Here is a 22,090-nt window from a genome sequence, read left to right on the forward strand (position 1 = left end):
AGACTATTATAGACAAAGCAGACAAATCTTTGCACTTGCAGATTTCACATTTAAGATTTAATATTACAATCTGTCTTTGCCATGAGACAGGGAGTCGTTTTGAAAATTGTTCAATATTCAACAATACAATGGAAAAATAATATAAAACTTCTGTAAAATGAAAAGGTGAATATTATAAAAGATGCAATATTTCATGTGGCCAATAACAGTGAAAGGATTGCTCAGGTCACGACAAACTCAATGACAAATGAAAAACTAGCAGTCTAGATGAGCTAACAATGAAAGAAAAGGAAAGGAAACAAAGTTAACAAATAATAATAAATAAAATAGAATGACTTAACCACTAAAAAATTAAGAAAGATTATGGGGAAAGTAGATAAAACCTAAAAATTATTTTAAAAATTATAAATATTTAAATTTTGCTTTAAACTCAAATGGGGACTAAAGAGAGAAGAGGGCTGCGTAGGAGGATGCTGGGCTCTCCACATCCTGCTAATCACTTAGATTCCACCCACATCTGCCTAAATAACCCAGAAAACCGCCAGAAGACTAGCAGAACAGACTCTCTGGAGCCAAGCGTAGATGAGAGGCCCAAGGAAGAGGGTAGGAAGTGCGGAGAGGTGGTGGGCGCTTCACGGACTGGCAGGAGGGAGCCGGGGTGGTGGAGGGGCAGGCAGCCCATCCAGCAAGGCAGAGCCCACGAGTCTGACTTGCAAAGGCGGAAGCTCCAGACTCCATGAGTTCTGACAGCCAGTGGGAATTAACATCTGGAATGTTATAAGTCAACAGCTCTGCTCCAAAAGCGGGAGAGCTAGAGGACAATGGGAGGGAGAGTTGTTGAGCCCCGGAAGATAGAGCTCAGCTGGGCTGGGGAACAAAGGTGCTGGGAAGCACCATCCCCCTTGCCCATCCCCCAGCCAAAATCCCAAAGGAAACCAGTTCCCATCATGGAACTTGCTTGCACCGTGCAAACACCCAACGCTGTGCTCCTGTGGATCCATCCCTCTGACGGGTCTGCCTGCCTCCCTCCTAGTGCTGCAGGGCGCCTCCCGCAGTGGACCACCAAAGGCAAAGTGAGCTAAGCCTGCCCCTCTTGCCCTGTGCACCTTGCAGATCCACCCCGGCTAATACGCCAGATCCCATAGAAGCAGTACCACAAGCCTGGCAGTGTGCAAGTAGCCCAGACAGGGGCCACACCACTCCACAGTGACTCCTGCCCCTGGGAGGGGGGAAGATAAGATACACACCAGTCTGACTTTGGCCCCAGCAGTGGGCTGGGGGCAGGTCTGACTGCAGCCCCGCCCACCAACACAAGTTACTCCAGACATAATAGGGGAAGAGCCCTGCAGTTCCGCACCACTCCAGGGACTATCCAAAATGACGAAACGGAAGAATTCTCCTCAAAAGAAATTCCAGGAAGTAGCGACAGCTAACGAATTGATCAAAAACGATTTAAGCAATATAACGGAACATGAATTTAAAATAATAGTCATAAAATTAATCACTGTGCTTGAAAAAAGTATAGAGGACAGCAGAGAATCTATTGCTACAGAGATCAAGGGACTAAGAAACAGTCAAGAGGAACTAAAAAATGCTATAAATGAGGTGCAAAATAAAATGGAGGCGACTACAGCTCGGATTGAAGAGGCAGAGGAGAGAATAGGTGAATTAGAAGATAAAATTATGGAAAAAGAGGAAGCTGAGAAAAAGAGAGATAAAAAAAATCCAGGAGTATGAGGGGAGAATTAGAGAACTAAGTGACGCAATGAAACAGAACAATATCCGTATAATAGGGATTCCAGAGGAGGAAGAGACAGTAAAAGGGGATGAAGGTATACTTGAACAAATCATAGCTGAGAGCTTCCCTGATCTGGGGAAGGAAAAAGGCACTGAAATCCAAGAGGCACAGAGAACTCCCTTCAGACGGAACTTGAATCGATCTTCTGCACGACATATCATAGTGAAAGTGGCAAAATACAAGGATAAAGAGAACATTCTGAAAGCAGCTAGGGATAAACACGCTCTAACATATAAAGGGAGATTGATAAGACTAGTGATGGATCTATCTACTGAAACTTGGCAGGCCAGAAAGGAATGGTAGGAACTCTTCAATGTGATGAACAGAAAAAAATATGCAGCTGAGAATCCTTTACCCAGCAAGTCTGTCATTCAGAATAGAAGGAGAGATAAAGGTCTTCCCAAACAAGCAAAAACTGAAGGAATTCGTCACCACTAAACCAGCCCTACAAGAGATCCTAAGGGGGATTCTGTATGTGAAATGTTGCAAGGACCACAAAGTACCACAGACATCACTACAAGCATGAAAACTACAGACATCACAATGACTCTAAACCCGTATCTTTCTATAATAACACTGAATGTAAATGGACTAAATGCTCCAACCAAAAGACATAGGGTATCAGAATGGATAAAAAAACAAGACCCATCTATTTGCTGTCTACAAGAGACTCATTTTAGACCTGAGGACACCTTCAGATTGAAAGTGAGGGGATGGAGAACTATTTATCATGCTACTGGAAGTCAAAAGAAAGCTGGAGTAGCCATACTTATACCAGACAAACTAGACTTTAAATTAAAGGCTGTAACAAGAGATGAAGAAGGGCATTATATAATAATCACAGGGTCTATCCATCAGGAAGAGCTAACAATTATAAATGTCTATGCGCCGAACATGGGAGCTCCCAAATATATAAAACAATTAATTACAAATATAAGCAACCTTATTGATAAGAATGTAGTAATTGCAGGAGACTTTAATACTCCACTTACAACAATGGATAGATCATCTAGACACAGGATCAATAATGAAACAAGGGCCCTGAATGATACATTGGATCAGATGGACTTGACAGATATATTTAGAACTCTGCATCCCAAAACAACAGAATATACTTTCTTCTCGAGTGCACATGGAACATTCTCCAAGATAGATCATATACTGGGTCACAAAACAGCCCTTCATAAGTATACAAGAATTGAGATCATACCATGCATACTTTCAGACCACAATGCTATGAAGCTTGAAATCAACCACAGGAAAAAGTCTGGAAAACCTCCAAAAGCATGGAGGTTAAAGAACACCTTACTAAAGAATGAATGGGTCAACCAGGCAATTAGAGAAGAAATTTAAAAATATATGGAAACAAATGAAAATAAAAATACAACAATCCAAATGCTTTGGGATGCAGCGAAGGCAGTCCTGAGAGGAAAATACACTGCAATCCAGGCCTATCTCAAGAAACAAGAAAAATTCCAAATACAAAATCTAACAGCACACCTAAAGGAAATAGAAGCAGAACAGCAAAGACACCCCAAACCCATCATAAGACAAATAATAAAGATCAGAGCAGAAATAAACAATATAGAATATAAAAAAACTGTAGAGCAAATCAATGAAACCAAGAGTTGGTTTTTTGAAAAAATAAACAATATTGATAAACCTCTAGCCAGGCTTCTCAAGAAGCCTGGGATAAAAGGGAGATGACCCAAATAGATAAAATCATGAATGAAAATGGAATTATTACAACCAATCCCTCAGAAATACAAGCAATTATCAGGAAATACTATGAAAAATTATATGCCAAAACTGGACAACCTGGAAGAAATGGACAAATTCCTAAGCACCCACACACTTCCAAAACTCAAATAGGAAGAAACAGAAAACTTGAACAGACCCATAACCAGCAAAGAAATTCAATCAGTTATCAAAAATCTCCCAACAAATGAAGAGTCCAGGACCAGGTGGCTTCCCTGGGGAATTCTACCAGACATTTAAAGCAGAGATCATACCTATCTTTCTCAAGCTAGTCCAAAAAATAGAAAGGGAAGGAAAACTTCCAGATTCATTCTATGAAGCAAGTATTACTTTGATTCCTAAACCAGACAGAGACCCAGTAAAAAAAAAGAGAACTAAAGGCCAATATCCTTGATGAATATGGATGTAAAAATTCTCAATAAGATACTAGCAAATCGAATTCAACAGTATATAAAAAGAATTATTCACCATGATCAAGTGGGATTCATTCCTGGGCTGCAGGGTTGGTTCAACATTTGCAAATCAATCAATGTGATACAGCACATTAATAAAAGAAAAGATAAGAACCATATGATCCTGTCTATTGATGCAGAAAAAGCATTTGACAAAATTCAGCATCCTTTCTTAATAAAAACCCTTGAGAAAGTCGGGATAGGAGGAACATACTTAAACACCATAAAAGCCATTTATGAAAAGCCCACAGCTAATATCATCCTCAATGGGGAAAAACTGAGAGCTTTCCCCTGAGATCAGGAACATGACAGAGATGTCCACTCTCACCGCTGTTGTTTAACACAGTGTTGGAAGTTCTAGCATCCGCAATCAGACAACAAAAGGGAATCAAAGGCATCAAAATTGGCAAAGATGAAGTCAAGCTTTCACTTTTTGCACATGACATGATATTATACATGGAAAATCCGATAGACTCCACCAAAAGTCTGCTAGAACTGATACATGAATTCAGCAAAGTCGCAGGATACAAAATCAATGTACAGAAATCAGTTGCATTCTTATACACTAATAATGAAACAACAGAAAGACAAATAAACTGATCCCATTCACAACTGCACCAAGAAGCATAAAATACCTAGGAATAAACCTAACCAAAGATGTAAAAGAGCTGTATGCTGAAAACTATAGAAAGCTTATGAAGGAAATGGAAGAAAATATAAAGAAATGGAAAAACACTCCATGCTCATAGTTTGGAAGAATACTGTTAAAATGTCAATACTACCCAAAGCTATCTACACATTCAATGCAATCCCAATCAAAATTGCACCAGCATTGTTCTCGAAGCTAGAACAAGTAATCCTAAAATTTGTATGGAACCATAAAAGGCCCCAAATAGCCAAAGTAATTTTGAAGAAGACCAAAGCAGGAGGCATCACAATCCCAGACTTTAGCCTCTATTACAAAGCTGTAATCATCAAGACAGTATGGTATTGGCACAAAAACAGACACATAGACCAATGGAATAGAATAGAAACCCCAGAATTAGACCCACAAAAGTATGGCCAACTAATCTTTGACAGAGCAGGAAAAAATATCCAATGGAAAAAAGACAGTCTCTTCAACAAATGGTGCTGGGAGAACTGGACAACAACATGCAGAAGGATGAAACGAGACCACTTTCTCACACCATTCACAAAAACAAACTCAAAATGGATAAAGGACCTGAATGTGAGACAGGAAACCATCAAAACCTTAGAGGAGAAAGCAGGAAAAAAACCTCTCTGACCTCAGCCGCAGCAATTTCTTACTTGACACATCCCCAATGGCAAGGGAATTAAAAGCAACAATGAATTACTGGGACCTCATGAAGATAAAAAGCTTCTGCACAGCAAAGGAAACAACAAAACTAAAAGGCAACCAACGGAATGAGAAAAGATATTTGCAAATGACATATCAGACAAAGGGCTAGTATCCAAAATCTATAAAGAGCTTACCAAACTCCACACCTGAAAAACAAAGAATCCAGTGAATAAATGGGCAGAAAACATGAATAGACACTTCTCTAAAGAAGACATCCGGATGGCCAACAGGCACATGAAAAGATGCTCAACGTCGCTCCTCATCAGGGAAATACAAATCAAAACCACACTCAGATATCACCTCACGCCAGTCAGAGTGGCCAAAATGAACAAATCAGAAGACTATAGATGCTGGCGAGGATGTGGAGAAACGGGAACCCTCTTGCACTGTTGGTGGGAATGCAAACTGGTGCAGCTGCTCTGGAAAACAGGGTGGAGGTTCCTCAAAAAGTTAAAAATAGACCTACCCTATGACCCAGCAATAGCACTGCTAGGAATTTACCTCAGGAATACAGGAGTGCTGATGCATAAGGGCACTTGCACCCCAATGTTTATAGCAGCACTCTCAACAATAGCCAAATGATGGAGAGAGCCTAAATGTCCATCAACTGATGAATGGATAAAGAAATTGTGGTTTATACACACAATGGAATACTACGTGGCAATGAGAAAGAATGAAATATGGCCCTTTGTCGCAACATGGATGGAGCTGGAGAGTGTGATGCTAAGTGAAACAAGTCATACAGAGAAAGACAGATACCATATATTTTCGCTCTCATGTGGATCCTGAGAAACTTAACAGAAGACCATGGGGGAGAGGAAGGGGGGAAAAAAAAGGGAGGGAGGCAAACCATAAGAGACTCTTAAAAACTGAGAACAAACTGAGGGTTGATAGGGGGTGGAAAGGAGGGGAGGGTGGGTGATAGGTACTGAGGAGGGCACCTTTTGGGATGAGCACTGGGTGTTGTATGGAAACCAATTTGACAAGAAATTTCATATTTAAAAAAAAAACACAAAACAAAACAAAAAAACTCAAATGGGAAGTAGGAAATCCGATACCTCTAGAATATAATAAATATTATGAGGAAAAATAAAAGTCCAATCTGTTAACTATTATTTGATTAATTTTTATTCTTAGAACACAATTTAACTTAATTTTTATTAAAAATGAAACAAACTTATTTTATCATTTTGCAGAGAGAGAGGGAGACACAGAATCCGAAGCAGGCTCCAGGTTCTGAGCTGTGAGCAGAGAGCCCGACATGGGGCTTGAATCCACAAACCATGAGACAATGACCTGAGCCCAAGTCGGACGCTTAACTGACTGAGTGACCCAAGCTCCCCTACAATTCACTGACTTTTATGGAGGAAATTTCAGTAAAGCCTTGGCCTACCCCACCCTCCAATATTTATTGTACTATCTGTCTCTTTTATATGGATGTACTTTAAAGGGCTTTTATCAAATACCAGTGATCAAGAGTCATCTTTATGTGTGAACAGCTTTCAATGCATTCCAATTTTGAAGTCCATCGAAGTCAAGCAATTCACTTTCATTTTGGATCAGCAAATTGCATAATCCTCTACAGTCCCTATTATCATATTCATTTCAACAGATCATAAGACTGTCTTCTGTGTTTAGGACTCTCTATGCTAAAAAAATTAAATAAATACCTCAACTTTTGTCTCATTCATTTATCACATCTGTATATATGCAATTTCTATCATTGCATAAGAAGTCATCACAAAATTAGCAACTTAGAAGAGCACACATTTATTATCTGTTTTTGTGGGTCAGAAGTCTGGGCAGAGATTATCTGAGTCCCCTGCTCAGAGGTCCAAGGACTTGGCTGGGCTTTATTGTCATCTGGAGGCTTGGCTGGGGAAGATTTGCTTCCAGGGTCATTCAGATTATTGGCATAATTTTCTTGAGGCTCTATGACTGGATGGCATTCCTTGGCTTTTCACTGGTTGTCAGGTGAAGGGTACCCTCAAGTCCTAGATGTTGCTTACAGTTCCTTGCCATGTGGCTTCTCCTAAATAGTCACTAATTCATCAAGCCCACAAAGATGGACTTCAGTCCAGTCTGCAAAGACAGAATCTCATATAATACAACATAACTTTGGAAGTGATATCCATCACCTTTGCCATATTTTATTCATTAGAAGCAAGTCATATCCTACCCAGACTCAATGAAAGAGATTACATGAAGGTATGAATATCAGTGGGTAGAAACCATTAGGGGTTATGTGAGGAGCTGATTGCTACAATTCCCCTCCATCAAAAACAAAAATATGTGACTCTGGAAAATGAAATCCAAGGTTACATAAAATGGGTTAGTTCCCAGTCATGTCATCTTTGCATATTCAGAAAAGTTATATGAAGTTTACTAAAAGTAAGGAATGTCTTAGATTTTTTAAATTCTTAGTACTATATTAAACTTTTTTTTTAATGCTTCACGAATTTCTGTGTCATCCTTGTCAGGGGCCACATTAATCCTCTCTGCATTGTTTCAATTTTATAAGCTAACTTTTTAAATTGCTGGCCTATTTAAATTTCTTGAAGACTGGATGTGCTTACTAGTGATCTCAAATTGTAGAATGTTGTGAACTTCTGGAGAAAGATGGTGGAATGGGAGGACCCTAAGGTCATATCTTCCCATGGATACAACTAGATAACATTCATATCAGTATAAATGACCCAAGGGGAAAAAAAAACCCAAAGACTGGCAGAACCAACTCCAACAATTAAATATAGAAAAGAAATCATATCAAAGAGGGTAGAAAGGGTGGAGGTGGGGGAAGCTAAATGGACCTGCGAGTCTGTCTATTGGAAGGAGAGACCCAGAGACCAAGGGAGGTGAGAGAAACAGCCTATCATGCCAGGAAGCCTACACAGAGAAGACAAATCCCATAATATTTGGCTTTGAAAAACAGAGGGGCTGAATTTTGTAAGTTCTTATAACCAACGGAACTTATAGCCTGGAACTTTAAAAATCAGTGGACTTGGCCCTGGGACAGCTGGGAGGGTGATAGGAAATGGAATCCCCATCTCCAAAAAGACAGCACAAAAATCAGCCCACAGCATAAAGGCAGCAGTTTGAAAGATGCCTGGAGCATACTGGAGGGAGAGTTATATACTAATCACAGAGCATGTCCCACCGGGACACAGATCCCTGGGAAACTCTTCCAAAAACAAAGGAGATGGCAAGTGCCAATACCCTCCCCTGTCTCCAACATAAACATCTGACCATCTGTGGGATCCAGTGTAGTTCAGGCATTCAGTACTTAACTTGCTTATGCTGCACTCTGCACCCTCCAGTCTGACCTGTCTCAGCCCCAGCAATGCAGGTCCCTTTCCCCAGAAGACTGGCATGAACCTTACCAACACTGCATCCCCCAACTGTGCACTTGCAGTGCCTTGGTCTCCTTGGTGATGATAGTGGCTGGTCACCTGCTGGAGGACATGCATACCTTTTCAAAACCACATGCCTTACCCTCCCACACTTTGTGTAGTGGCCTCTGCCTCCTCTTGGGCAGACGAACAGTACCACCTTGTTAAAAGTGTGTACCCCACTATTTCAAAAACAGGAGACATGGTTGACTTTCCTAACAGCTAGCTAGACACAGTGAGGAGACAGAGGAATGTGTCCCAGATGAAAGAACAGGACAAAATTACAGCAAGAGACCTAAGCAAAACAGAGACAAGTAATATATCCAATAGAGAATTTTTTTTCAATATATGAAGTTTATTGTCAAATTGGTTTCCATACAACACCCAGTGCTCATCCCAAAAGGTGCCCTCCTCAATACCCATCACCCATCCTCCCCTCCCTCCCACCCCCCATCAACCCTCAGTTTGTTCTCAGTTTTTAAGAGTCTCTTATGCTTTTGCTCTCTCTCACTCTAACCTCCTTTTTTTAAAAAACTAATGATCATAAAGCTACTCATTTGACTTGAGAAGAGAGTGGAGGCAGTGAGACCCTTACCAAAGAGATAAAAAAAGAACCAATCAGAGATGAAGAACACGATTGAAATAAAAAATAGACTAGACAGAATAAATAGCAAACTAGAGGAAGCAGAAGAACAAATCAGTGACCTGGAGAAGACAGTAATGAAAAGTAAACAGCTGAGCAGGTGGGAGAAAAACAATACACAAAATGAGAATAGACATAGGGAACTCAGTGACTCCATTAAGAATAATAACAGTCACATTACAGAGATCTCAGAAGGAGAAGATTGAGAGAAAAGGGGGAAATGAAAACTTACTTGAAGAAATAATAACTGAGAACTTCCTGAATCTGGGGAAGGAAACAGAAATTCAGATCTAGGAGGCACAGAGAGCCCCTAACAAAATCAACCCAAGGAGGTCCACACCAAGACACACAGTAATTAAAATGGATAAAAGTAGTGATAAGGAGAGAATTTTAAAAGTAACAAGAAAGGGCACCTGAATGGCCCAGTCAGTTCTGCATCCAGCTCTTGATTTCAGCTCAGGTCATGATCTCACGTTCATGGGTTTGAGCCCTGCATTGGGCTCTGTGCTGGCCATGTGGAGTGTGTTGGGATTCTCCCTTTCTCCCTCTGTCTCTGCCCCTCCCCAGCTCATTCTCATTCATTCTCTCCTTCCCTCCCTCCCTCTCTCTTTTCTCTCTCTCTCTCTCTCTCTCTCTCTCTCTCTCTCTCTCTTTCTCTCCTCAAAGATAAATAAACTTAAGGAAAAAAAGCAGCAAGAAAAAAAAACAGTTATAGGGAAACCCCATAAGGCTATCAACTGATATTTCAGCAGAAATTCTGAAAGGCAGAGGGGAGTGGCAGCATATATTCAAAGTGCTAAAAGGAAAAGAATCTGTAGCCAAGAACACTCATTCCAGCAAAGCTATCATTCAGAATATAAGGAGAGAGAAAGATTTCCTAAAACAAAAATTAAAGGAGTTCATGACCACTAAATGAGCACTACAAGAAATATTAAAGGGGATTATGTGAGTGGTGAAAAAAGACCAAAAGCAACAAAGGCTAGAAAGTAACAGAGAACATCATCAGAAACAACAGCTTTTTTAGGTAATACAGGGGCAGTAAATTTGTATCTTTCAATAATTACTGTGAATGTAAATGGACTAAATGCCCCAATCAAAAGACATAGGGTAATAGAATGTTTAAAAACTAAGAACCATCTATATGTTGCCTACAAGAAACTCATTTTAAGACCTAAAGACACCTGCAGATTGAAAGTGAGGGAATAGAGATTCATTTATCATGTTAATGGACATCAAAAGAAAGCCAAAATAGCCATACTTATATCAGAAAAACTAGATTTTTAAAACAAAGACTGTAAGAAATGAAGAAGAACATTATATCATAATTAAGGGGTCTACCCATCAAGATGTAACAATTTTAAATATTTATGTCCCCAACTTGAAAGAACCCAAATATATATATATCAACTAATAACAAACATAAAGAAACCCACCCATTGATAATAATAAAATAATCATAGGGTACTTTCACACCCCATTTACAGCAATGCGCAGATCATCTAAGCAGAAAATCAACAAGGAAAACAATAGCTTTGAACGACACACTGAACAAGATGGACATAACAGATATATTCAAAACACTTCATCTTAGAGCAACAGAATACACATTCTTTTCAAGTGCACAAGGAACATTCTCCAAAACAGATCACATATGGGGTAACAAATCAGCTCTCAACAAGTACAAAAAGAATGAGATAATTCCATACATTTGTTCAGACCACAAGCTTATGAAACTTGAACTGAGCCACAAGAAAAAATTTGGAAAGACCACAAATACATGGAGGTTAAATAACATCCTACAAAAGAATGAATGGGTTAACCAGGAAATTAAAAAAGAAATTAAAAAGTACATGGAAGCAATTGAAAATGAAAACATGACAGTCTAAATCTTTTGGGATTCAGTAAAGGCAGTCCTAAGAGGGAAATATATTGCAATACAGTCCTAACTGAAGAAGCAAGAAAAGTCTCAAATATACAACCTTAACATTAAACCTAAATGAGACAGAAAAGGAACAGCAAATAAAGCCTAAAGCCAGAAGAAGAAGGAAAATAATAAGGACTAGAGCAGAAATAAATGATAGAGAAACAATGACAGCAAAACAGTAGAACATACCAATGAAACCAAGAGATGGTTCTTTGAAATAATTAATAAAATTTTTTTTAAATTTTTTTTAACGTTTATTTATTTTTGAGACAGAGAGAGACAGAGCATGAATGGGGGAGGGTCAGAGAGAGAGGGAGACACAGAATCTGAAACAGGCTCCAGGCTCTGAGCAGTCAGCACAGAGCCCAACGCGGGGCTCGAACTCACGGACCGCGAGATCGTGACCTGAGCCGAAGTCGGCTGCTTAACCAACTGAGCCACCCAGGTGCCCCGGAAATAATTAATAAAATTGATATACTCATAGCCAGACTGATCAAGAAGAAAAGAAAATGGACTCAAAGTCCTGAACAAAAGAGGTTAGGTCACAACCAACACAACAGAAACACAATCATAAGAGAATATTGTGAAAAATTATATGCCAACAAACTGGGAAATCTGGAAGAAATGGAAAAAATGCTAGAAACATATAAACTACCAAAACTAAAACAGGAAGAGACAGAAAATTTGAACAGGCCCATAACCAGTAAAGAAATTGAATCTGTAATCAAAAATCTTCCAATAAACAAAAGTCCAGGGCCGGACAGCTTCCCAGGGGAATTCTACCAGACATTTAAAGAAGAGTTAATACCTATTCTTTTGAAGCTGCTCCAAAAAATAGAAATGGAAGGAAAGCTTCCAAACTCATTCTACAAGGCCAGCATTACCTTGATTCCAAAACCAAAGACCCCACTAAAAAGGAGAACTACACGCCAATTTCCCTGATGAACATGAATGCAAAAATTCTCAACAAGATACTAGCAAACCAGATCCAACAATACATTAGAAGAATTATTCACCACGGATCAAGTGGGATTTATCCTCGGGTGCAGGGCTGGTTCAATATCCACAAATCAATCAACATGCTACATCACATTAATAAAAGAAAGGATAAGAATCACATGATCCTTTCAATAGATGCAGAAAAAACATTTGACAAAACGCATCATTTCTTGATAAAAACCCTCAAGAAAGTGGGCATGGATGGAACCTAACTCAACATCATAAAGGCCATATATGAAAGACCCACAGCTGAGATCATCCACAATGGGGAAAATTGAGAGCTTCTCCTATGGTCAGGAACAAGACAGGAATGTCCCCTCTTACCATTGCTATTTAACATACTACTGGAAGTCCTAGCCTCAACAATCAGACAACAAAAAGAAATAAAAGACATCCAAATTGGCACGGAAGAAGTCAAACTCTCACTATTTGTGGATGACAGGCTATTCCAATTAGGAAATCCAAAAGATTCTGCCAAAAAAATTGCTAGAACTAACACATGAATTCAGCAAAGTTGCAGGATATACAGTCAATGTACGTAAATCTGTTGCACTTCTATACACCAATAATGAAACAGCAGAAGAATAAATAAGCAAATCAACCCCATTTACAACTGCACCAAAACCCATAAGACACCTGGGAATAAACCTAACCAAAGATGTAAAAGAACTGTACTCTGAAAACTATAGAAAACTTATGAAAAGAATTAAAGAGGACACAAAGAAATGGAAAAGCATTCCATGCTCATGGATCAGAAAAACAAGCATTGTTAAAATGTCTATACTACCCAAAGCAACCTATACATTTAATACCATTCCTATCAAAATACACCCAGCATCCTTCACAGAGGTAGATCAAAGAATCCTAAAGTTTGTATGGAACCACAAAAGACCCCAAGTAGTCAAAGGAGTTCTGAAAAAGAACAACAAAACTGGAGGCATCACAATTCTGGATTTCAAGCTAGATTGCAAATCTGTGGTTATCAAGACAGTATGGTATGCCACAAAAAAGTGGATACATAGATCAACAGAACAGAATAGAAAACCCAGAAATGGACCCACAACTGTATGGTCAACTCATCTTTGACAAAGCAGGAAAGAATACCTAATGGAAAAAAAAGACAGTCTCTTCAACAAGTGATGTTAGGAAAACTGGACAGCAACATGCAGAAGAACACTTCCTTACACCATACACAAAAATAAATTCAAAATGAATGAAAGACCTAACTGTGAGACAGAAAACCATCAAAATCCTAGAGGAGAAAACAGGAAACTACCTCTTTGACCTTGGCCAGAGCAGCTTCTTACTAGACATGTCACTGAAGGCAAGGGAAGTGAAAGCAAATATGAACTATTGGGATTTCATCAAGATAAAAACGTTTGCACAGCAAAGAAAACAATCAACAAAATGAAAATCAGCCTATGGACTGGGAGAAGATATTTGCAAACAGCATATCTTATAAAGGGTTAGCATCCAAAATCTATAAAGAACTAATCAAACTCAACACCCAATAAACAAACAATCCAGTTAAGAAATGGACAGAAGACATGAACAGACACTTTTTTCCAAAGAAGACATCCAGAGGCTAACAGACACACGAAAAGATGCTCAACATCACTCATCAATAGGGAAATACAAATCAAAACCACCATAAGATACCACCTCACACCTGTCAGAATGCCTAAAATGAACAATACAGGAAACAACAGGTGTTGGTTGAGGATGTGGAGAAAGCGGAACCGTGTTGTAGTGCTGGTGGGAATGCCAACTGGTGCAGCCACTCTGGAAAACAGTAAGGAGGTTTCTCAAAAAGTTGCAAATAGAACAATCCTACGATCTAGCAATTGCACTTGGTATTTACACAAAGGATACAAAAATACAGATTTGAAGGGGCACATGACCCCAAAGTTTAGAGCAGCATTATTAACAATAGCCAAACTATGGAAAGACTCCTAATGCCCATCGACTGTTGAATGGATAGAGAAGAGGTGATATATATGATATATACATATATATCATATATACACATATATATCGTATATACACATATATATGTGTGTGTGTGTGTATATATATAATGGAATACACACACACACACACACACACACACACACACACTGGAATATTACTCAGCCAAGAGTAAGAATGAAATTTTGCTATTGGCAAAGATGTGGAGGGAGCTAGGGTATATTATGCTAAGCAAAATAAGTCAGTCAAAGAAAGAAAAATACCATATGATTTCACTCATAAGTGGAATTTAAGAAACAAAGCAGTCAAAGTTATGGGAGGGGGGAAAAAAGAAAAAAGAGACAGGGAAACAAACCATAAGAGACTCTTAAAGATAGAGAACAAACTGAGGGTTGTTGGAGGGGAGGTGGTCGGGGGATGGGCTAGATGGTGATGGGTATTAGGAGGGCACTTGTTGGGGAGCCTGGATGGCTCTGTCAGTGAAGCGTCAGACTTTGGTTCAGGTCACAGTCTCATGGTTCATGAGTTCAAGCCCTGTGGTGGGCTGTGTACTGACGGTACAGAGCCTGCTTTGGATCTTCTGTCTCCCTCTCTCTCTCTCTTTCTGTCCCTCCTCCACACACACTTTATCTATCTCAAAAATAATTTTTTTTTAAAAGGATGGCACTTGGGGGACCTGGGTGGTTCAGTCAGTTAAGTGTCTGACTTAGGCTCAGGTCATGATCTCACAGTTTGTGAGTTTGAGCCCCACATTGGGGTCTGTGCTGACAGCTCAGAGCCTGGAGCCTGCTTTGGATTCTGTGTCTCCCTCTCCCTCTGTCCTTTCCCCTCTCTCTCTCTGTCTCTCTCTCTCTCTCTGTCTCTCTCTGTCTCTCTCTCTGTCTCTCTCTCTGTCTCTCTCTCTCTCAATAAAAAAAATAATTTAAAAAAAGGAGGGTACTTGTTATGATGAGCCCTGGGTATTTTATGTGAGTGATGAATCCTTGAATTCTACTCCTGAAACCAATATTGCACTGTATATTAAGTAACTAGAATTTAAAATTTAAAATTTTGAAAAGAAGAAGAAGAAAAAAAAGGAGTGTATGCAGCCAGTGCTTTATATATGAGACTTTGATATAGAATTGAGCTGGCATTAAAAAAAATCATTCATAAAAAATAGAATCTTTGTTAAATCATAATAGAAGAAATGGTTTCATTATGTAGAGAATAATGAGCCTACCTCACATCATATTACAAAATAAAGTCCTGATGGTCTGTTGAGATATATATTACAAACAAATCTATAATGCTAATGAGCGATATGCCTTTATATCTACCAATTTTTATAAAAAGATTTCTAAAAATATCATTATCCAATAGTGTCATAAATCCTCAAACTCTGAATTGTATTATTCTAGCTCTGTTTAGCATGTTTACATTCAAGAAGAGGCTAGGTCTTCAAAGAGAGAGTGTCCAAACCTATAAAAGTAAAGAGAATAGGTTTCGAAGAGGCCATTAGATTTGGTATCCAGTAACTTGTTTGTAAGTTTAGAGAAAGGAATTTCAATAGCCAGCTGGGGGCATACTCTTAAAAGCACCCAGAGCAGTTTGGACACAGTATAGGTGTGGACTCACCTTCACCAAACATTTGGCAACAAACAAGCTTTTCTCGTCAAGCCATTGAGAAAAACAAAAATGCTGTTTATTTTAATTTTATTTGGAGATGCAGACATGTTCCTGTAGCCAAAGCAAAACTTGGAACCATTCTGGATTTTGGTCTCTGAGCTTAGGTTTACTTTTGTGTTTAATAAAAGAGTCAACAGTACTTTTGACAATCAGTGGTTTTCCCCCAAGTCCTAGCTAACATTATCTCCCTTTGCAAACCAGGGTCCTGCAGCCAGCCTGTGGTAAACAATTCCTGAAAGCGTAATAACCACTGCCACTCTTGCCTCCTCAATTACTGCTTTGCCATCTTCCCAGCTCATGTTGTAAACATTCTGAAATGAAGACTCTATAAACCCAAGCTATTGGCTTCCATAAGGGAACATGTCATTAAAAAAGAAAAGGTTTATAAAGGCATTATTTTTTTTTGGCCAAGATAATTGAATGTATTCTTTTCTTTCCTCATGAGTCATTCTAAATGGTAAGAGTTTTATTTCCAGAAAATATTTTTGAGATTACTGGAATTTAGTAGCAAATACAGAAAATAATCCATCCAATATTCTAAATAATGGGCTGGAGGGTAGGAAGCATTTTGTACGTGTGTCACCCTATAGAGAGAAACCTGAAGCCAATTTATATAAGGAGAATAGAGTTTGCCACTGTAGCAGAAGAGGATTTTCACCTTGCCTCACTGCTATGGGGAGCAGTCCTCTTGGATACAAAAGTCAGAAGACAGCAGAAGATAACATTTCTACTTAACGTGTGAAAATAAAATTCTAGTAGTGAGGATTTTCAGAAGGAAGTGTGGACTCTTCAGAAATAGTGAGTTCCATGTCACTAGAGGTATTCAGGCAGGGGTTGGGTGGTTGTAAACAAACAAACAAACAAACAAACATTGTAGAAGCATTCATAAGGCCTCGGTGACTTTCCAGTACTAAGAGTCTATATTTCTGAAAATTCATTTGGGGGCTAAAGTTGTATACATCCTTGTCATGCATGGGATTCTCCGGCCTCAAGGGTCAATGAATTGGTTTTACACTTCACTTGACGCAGACAAGTTGAGGGGGACAAGTGGAGGCTCTCGTATGCTCTTTGACTCCACAGAGCATTCTCAAGGAGTCAGGGTTGGAACAAGGAGGAAAAATAAAAGGCATAAATGTTTCAGTGAGCATCACTGGTGTGGGAAACTCTTGCAGTCTTCCCTGCATGAGAAAAACACGTGGCACAAACAACAGTCCCCATAAGGACTTCGTCAGGGATTGTGTTTATCGTTCTTCCTCGTTTGAATTCTTTTCCTCCCACCCGCTCTCTACCCATGAAAATCCATGTCTTCCTGTCCTAAGCCACATGGGACTTCCCCCATAGAGTAATTTACTGATTCATAAAATAAAATAAACACCACAATCTCCTCTTACATGCTTCCCATATGTCTTTTCCTCTATTTGGTTTTAGCGCTTAGCAGGTACTTATTACTATTATTCTAAAAATATCTTCCCTCACCTACTAGAATCTAAATTTTTGAGGACAAAGACTGTGTCTAATCGATCCTTATATCACCTAATGTGTGTAATTCCCTACCTTAAACCTAGTAAATCTCAAGAGATATTAAACGAATGGGTTAATGAACAGGATGTTCTGTATAGAGGGAAAATGGCAAAGTTGACTTCTTGCTGCAGACACCTCCACCCCATTCCTAAGATCTCCCCTACATGCTCTTTTATTTCAGACTTTGTGCTGGAAAACAACAGAATTGAGAAAATACGAGGGGTACAGAGCTGGGAAGTTTGTCAGGGGCATACGTAACTTCATGAAATACCAGTTTCAAAGATCAACTTACAATTTTTTCCCCTTTCAGATAAGGAGCACAGTGTGTGAGTGGCATTGGAAAGAGGGAAAAGGCCAAGTGAAGTTCAGTCACTCACCACAAAAGGCAATAAAACAAGACCACTGAGAAAGGTACTGGGAAAGTGACTTTCCTTCAGAACGGCAAACCCTGTCAACAGCATGAGGTAAACCTCAGTCAACACACCAAGTGTGGGGAAGGTAAGAAGATTTCAAGCAACTCAAACACAAAGAAAAAGCTTTTGAAAACATTAGTGACTCTTTTCCACATTTCCACTTAAGCTCTATCCATAAGGGAAATATTCTCCCTTATTCCACAGCAATATATCTTTTTTTTTTTTTTTTAACATGTAGCCCATTGCCAGCCACCTAGAAGTGGAGGTGGAGATGCTGAACAGCTACCTTGGAACCGAGTTCTTAATATGTGTTCCGAGGGTTAATACTCAGTGAAGCAAAGCGGATGATGGCCAGATAAAACAGTCACAACCCTCAGATGGAAAATAATGTCGCTGGGCAAGCCAAAATATAATTTCTCCTCTGACTTTTCCCTCCAGGAAGTTCTTGTGAAAAACACCTTTCCAGCACAATAGTCATCGAATCCAATTATATATTTTTAGACACTACTAACCATTCTTTTTTTTTTTTTTTCTTTTCTTCCATTTCAAGAAAATTCTGCACATCTGGAAAGAACAGCAATGAAGAACAGGAGCTGGCGCTTTCGTGCTCGGCTCCTACTGGGCATGTTTCGTTTAATTTCCTCCGTTTTTATGACACTTTCCTATGCTGCTACTCCAGACATTCAATAAAACACCTCACCACGTAGGAAGCATGAGGGAAGGAAAATCTAAAGAAAGTCTGACAGAAGTTCTGAGCGTCTGCTCACCACAATGATCAGCGAAGGCAGGCAGGCGCATATACTCAGGTTTCTGAAAAACACTTCTCTAGGGTCTCCCCTTAGTCTCTGTGCAAAAACTCGGCTGCCTTTTGCAACTCTGATTCCTTGTCACACAAACCGTCTTACTTGCATTCGGCTTCTATAGTCTGCCCACCTCTTCAATGTCAGAAAGAAGGAGTACAAATGGCCCTGTGGTTGATTCGGTTTTCCATACATCTCTCATCTCATCTACAATCAATCAGGTTTTCCAATCAGCAAGTGAGAAGCCATTTCTTTCTATCTTCTTATTTACAGAGAAGCAAGAACTAGTTATGGAAACTATCTAGAGCAAGCCCATGGTCTGGTCAAGACAAGGAGGAATTAGATATGGGATTAAATAGGTCAAGAGCTGAGTCATGACCTGGGCTTTAAGCACAATGAGGAAGCCAGCACGACAAGGCTGAATTATTGAGTGCCTAGGGAAGCCATTTGTTTAGAAAAGGATCTGAAGTAAATGAAGAATACTTAGCACCTAGTCTCTGGGGATTGATTACCAAAGAAGAAACTGTCTTTTGTTTGTTTACAGTATGTGAATGAGTTCCAGATCCTTGCTGGATGTGAGGTGACGAGAGTCTATGACAGTACTGGGTGCCCACAATATGTGAGAAAAGAAGAAAAACACAAAATGAGGAGGACATGGGCATGAAAGCCAAATTTTAACCATTCTGTAAACTTTTCAGGGAATGACTTGTGGCCTATTTTAAATATCCCAAATTGGCATTTTCCTTTACCACATTTTCTTCTTGATACAGGCACACTGCCAGTTAAATGGAGAACAATTTCTCTGTCATATCTCTACTGGGAGGGGTGATAAATAAATCCCTTGGTTTATTTTTAATTTTTTCTTATTCATCAAATATTTGTAAACTTGTCTTCAATTCATGCAGGCCTGTGCAAGACACTAAGCTTAGAATTGACTTACTCTTAAAATTTAATTTTTAAATTTTACTGTGGAAACAACATGAGATCTACCTCTTAAAAATTTTATTAAATGTACAATATATTATTGCTGACTATAAACATGATGTTGTACAGCTGATCTCTAGAGCGTATTCATCTTGCTTAACTGAAACTTTATACCCATTGCTTAGTTATCTCCCAATTTCCACCTCATTGCCCAGCCTCTGGCAACCACCATTCCAGTCTGATTCTACGAATTTGACAATTTTAGATATCTCACACAAGTGACATCACTCAGGATCTGTCTTTCTGTGACTGGCTTATTTGACTTAGCATAACGTCCTCAGTCCATCAATACTGTCACATATTGCAGAATTTCTGACTTTTTAAGGCTGAGTAGTATTCCACTATATGTATATACCATAGTTTCTTTGTCCTTTCATCTGCTGATGGATTTTTAAGTTGTTCCCACAGCCGTTGTGATTAGTGCTGCAGTGAACACAGGGGCACTAATATCTCTTCAAGAGCTTGATTTTGATTCTTTTGGGTAAATATTCAAAAGCAGGATTACTACTTCACATGGTAGTTTTATTTTTATTTCATTTTTTCCACAAAGATTGTATATACGTAAGGTGTGTGACATGATGTTTTGATACCCATATACAGTAAAATGGTTACTACAGTCAGGTTTGACCAACGTGTCCCCATTCTTCCACCTTATTGCCCTTGGTAAACAGTATTCTGCTCTCTGCTTCTAGGTATTCAAACAATTTTTTTTTTAGATTTCCACATTAAAAAAAAAAAAAACGAGATCATGCAGTATTCTTCTTTCTGTGCCTGGCTTATTTCACTCAACATAATGTTCTCCATTTTCATCCATGTTGTCACAAATGGCAGCAGTGCCTTCTTTTTAAAAGCTGAGTAATATCCCACTGTATGTATATACCCAAATTTCTTATTCATTTATTCATCTGCCAATGGACAGACTGTTTCTGTGAAGGCTGCTATAATGAATATTGGAGTAAAGGTATCTTTTCAAAGTACTGATTTTATTTCCTTCAGGTATATAACCTGAAGACAGACTGCTAGATCATATGATAGTTCTATTTTTTTAATGTTTATTTATTTATTTTGAGAGACATACACACACATACAGAGAGAGAGAGACAGAGAGACCGTGCATGAGTAGGGGAGGGGCGGAAAGAGAATCCCAAGCAGGCTCGGGGTATAGCCCAATGAGGAGCTTGACCTCATGAACTGTGAGATCATGACTTGAGTTGAAACCAAGAGTTGGACACTTAACTGGCTGAGCCACCACAGCACCCCGGCAGATCTATTTCTAATGTTTTGAGGAAGCTGAATACTGTTTTCCAATTTACAAACTTCTCAATAGTGTATAAATGTTCCCTTTTCTCTACATCCTCACCAACATTTGTTATCTTTTGTCTTTTTGATAATAGTCATTTTAACAGGTATGAGGTGATATCTCATTAAGTTTTGGTTTGCATTTCTCTGATGATTAGTGATGTTGACAACTTTTTTATATACCTGTTGGCCCTTTGTATACCTTCTTTGGAAAAATACCTATTCAGATTCTTTGTCCATTTTTAAATGGGTTGTCTGTTTTACTATTGAGTTGTATGAGTTCCTGATTTATTTTAGATATTAACACCTTATCAAATATATGGTTTTCAAATATTTTCTTCCATCCCATAGGTTGCCATGCCATAGAATGCCTTTTCATTTTGTGATAGTTTCCTCTGCTTTGCAGATAATTTTTAATTTGACATAATCCCACTTGTTTATTTATGCTTTGCTTGCCTGAGCTTTTGGTGTCACGTCCAAAAAATCATTGCCAAGCTCAATCGCAGGGAGGCTTTTCCCTACGTTTTTTTTCATTATATTTTTATGGCTTAAGGTCCTATCTTTAAGTCTTTAATCCATTTGAGTTGATTTTTGTGTGTAGTGTAAAAGAAGGGTCCATAAATTCCTTGATTTAAAACAACAAAATCCTTCCTTTCCTCCTTTCTTTGCTTCTTCTTTCCTTCATTTCCATCCTTCCCTCCAACCTTTCCTCCATTTCTTTCTTCCCTCCATTCCTTCTTTCCTTTCTTCCTAATTTAGTAGACAAACCATTAGATAAAGATATGAAAAACTATCATCCTCACAGTTATAGGAACAGCAACCTGGCAGGGGCTTCCAGAATTTGAGTGAGGTAAGGAGTATGTCTGGGAAAGTTGGTGCACTGGTGGCAGCCTGGCACTGAGCAGTGGAGCATGCCCAATTTGGGGAAGATATCTGACAGGGGAAATGGGTAGTGGCAATCTGGTGTGGAATATTAGAGACCGGGTTGGGTGAGGATGTCTTCCATGTGAGAGAATGACAAAATTAGTTGCTGTTACAAGGTACTGAGGAACCTAGCAGATTGAGGAGTTTGTCTACAGCAGTCATGGAGGATGAGGAGGGTGGATAGGAGAATGAT

At 39.1% G+C, this 22,090-nt stretch overlaps 1 long non-coding RNA gene and 1 other non-coding gene across 3 annotated transcripts in view; both read right to left on the bottom strand.

Moving 5' to 3' along the window:
• The window catches only part of LOC122237848, a 200,088-nt gene that overhangs the window by 147,989 nt on the left and 30,009 nt on the right, over nucleotides 1-22,090 (bottom strand). The gene's annotated exons all lie outside the window — the stretch shown is intronic.
• LOC122238253 lies at nucleotides 7,802-7,907 on the bottom strand. Its single transcript, XR_006217201.1, has one exon. It is a non-coding gene; the product is annotated as a U6 spliceosomal RNA (small nuclear RNA).

Source organism: Panthera tigris, chromosome B1, assembly GCF_018350195.1.
Source record: "Panthera tigris isolate Pti1 chromosome B1, P.tigris_Pti1_mat1.1, whole genome shotgun sequence".
In the NCBI taxonomy this organism is placed as follows: Eukaryota; Metazoa; Chordata; class Mammalia; order Carnivora; family Felidae; genus Panthera; species Panthera tigris.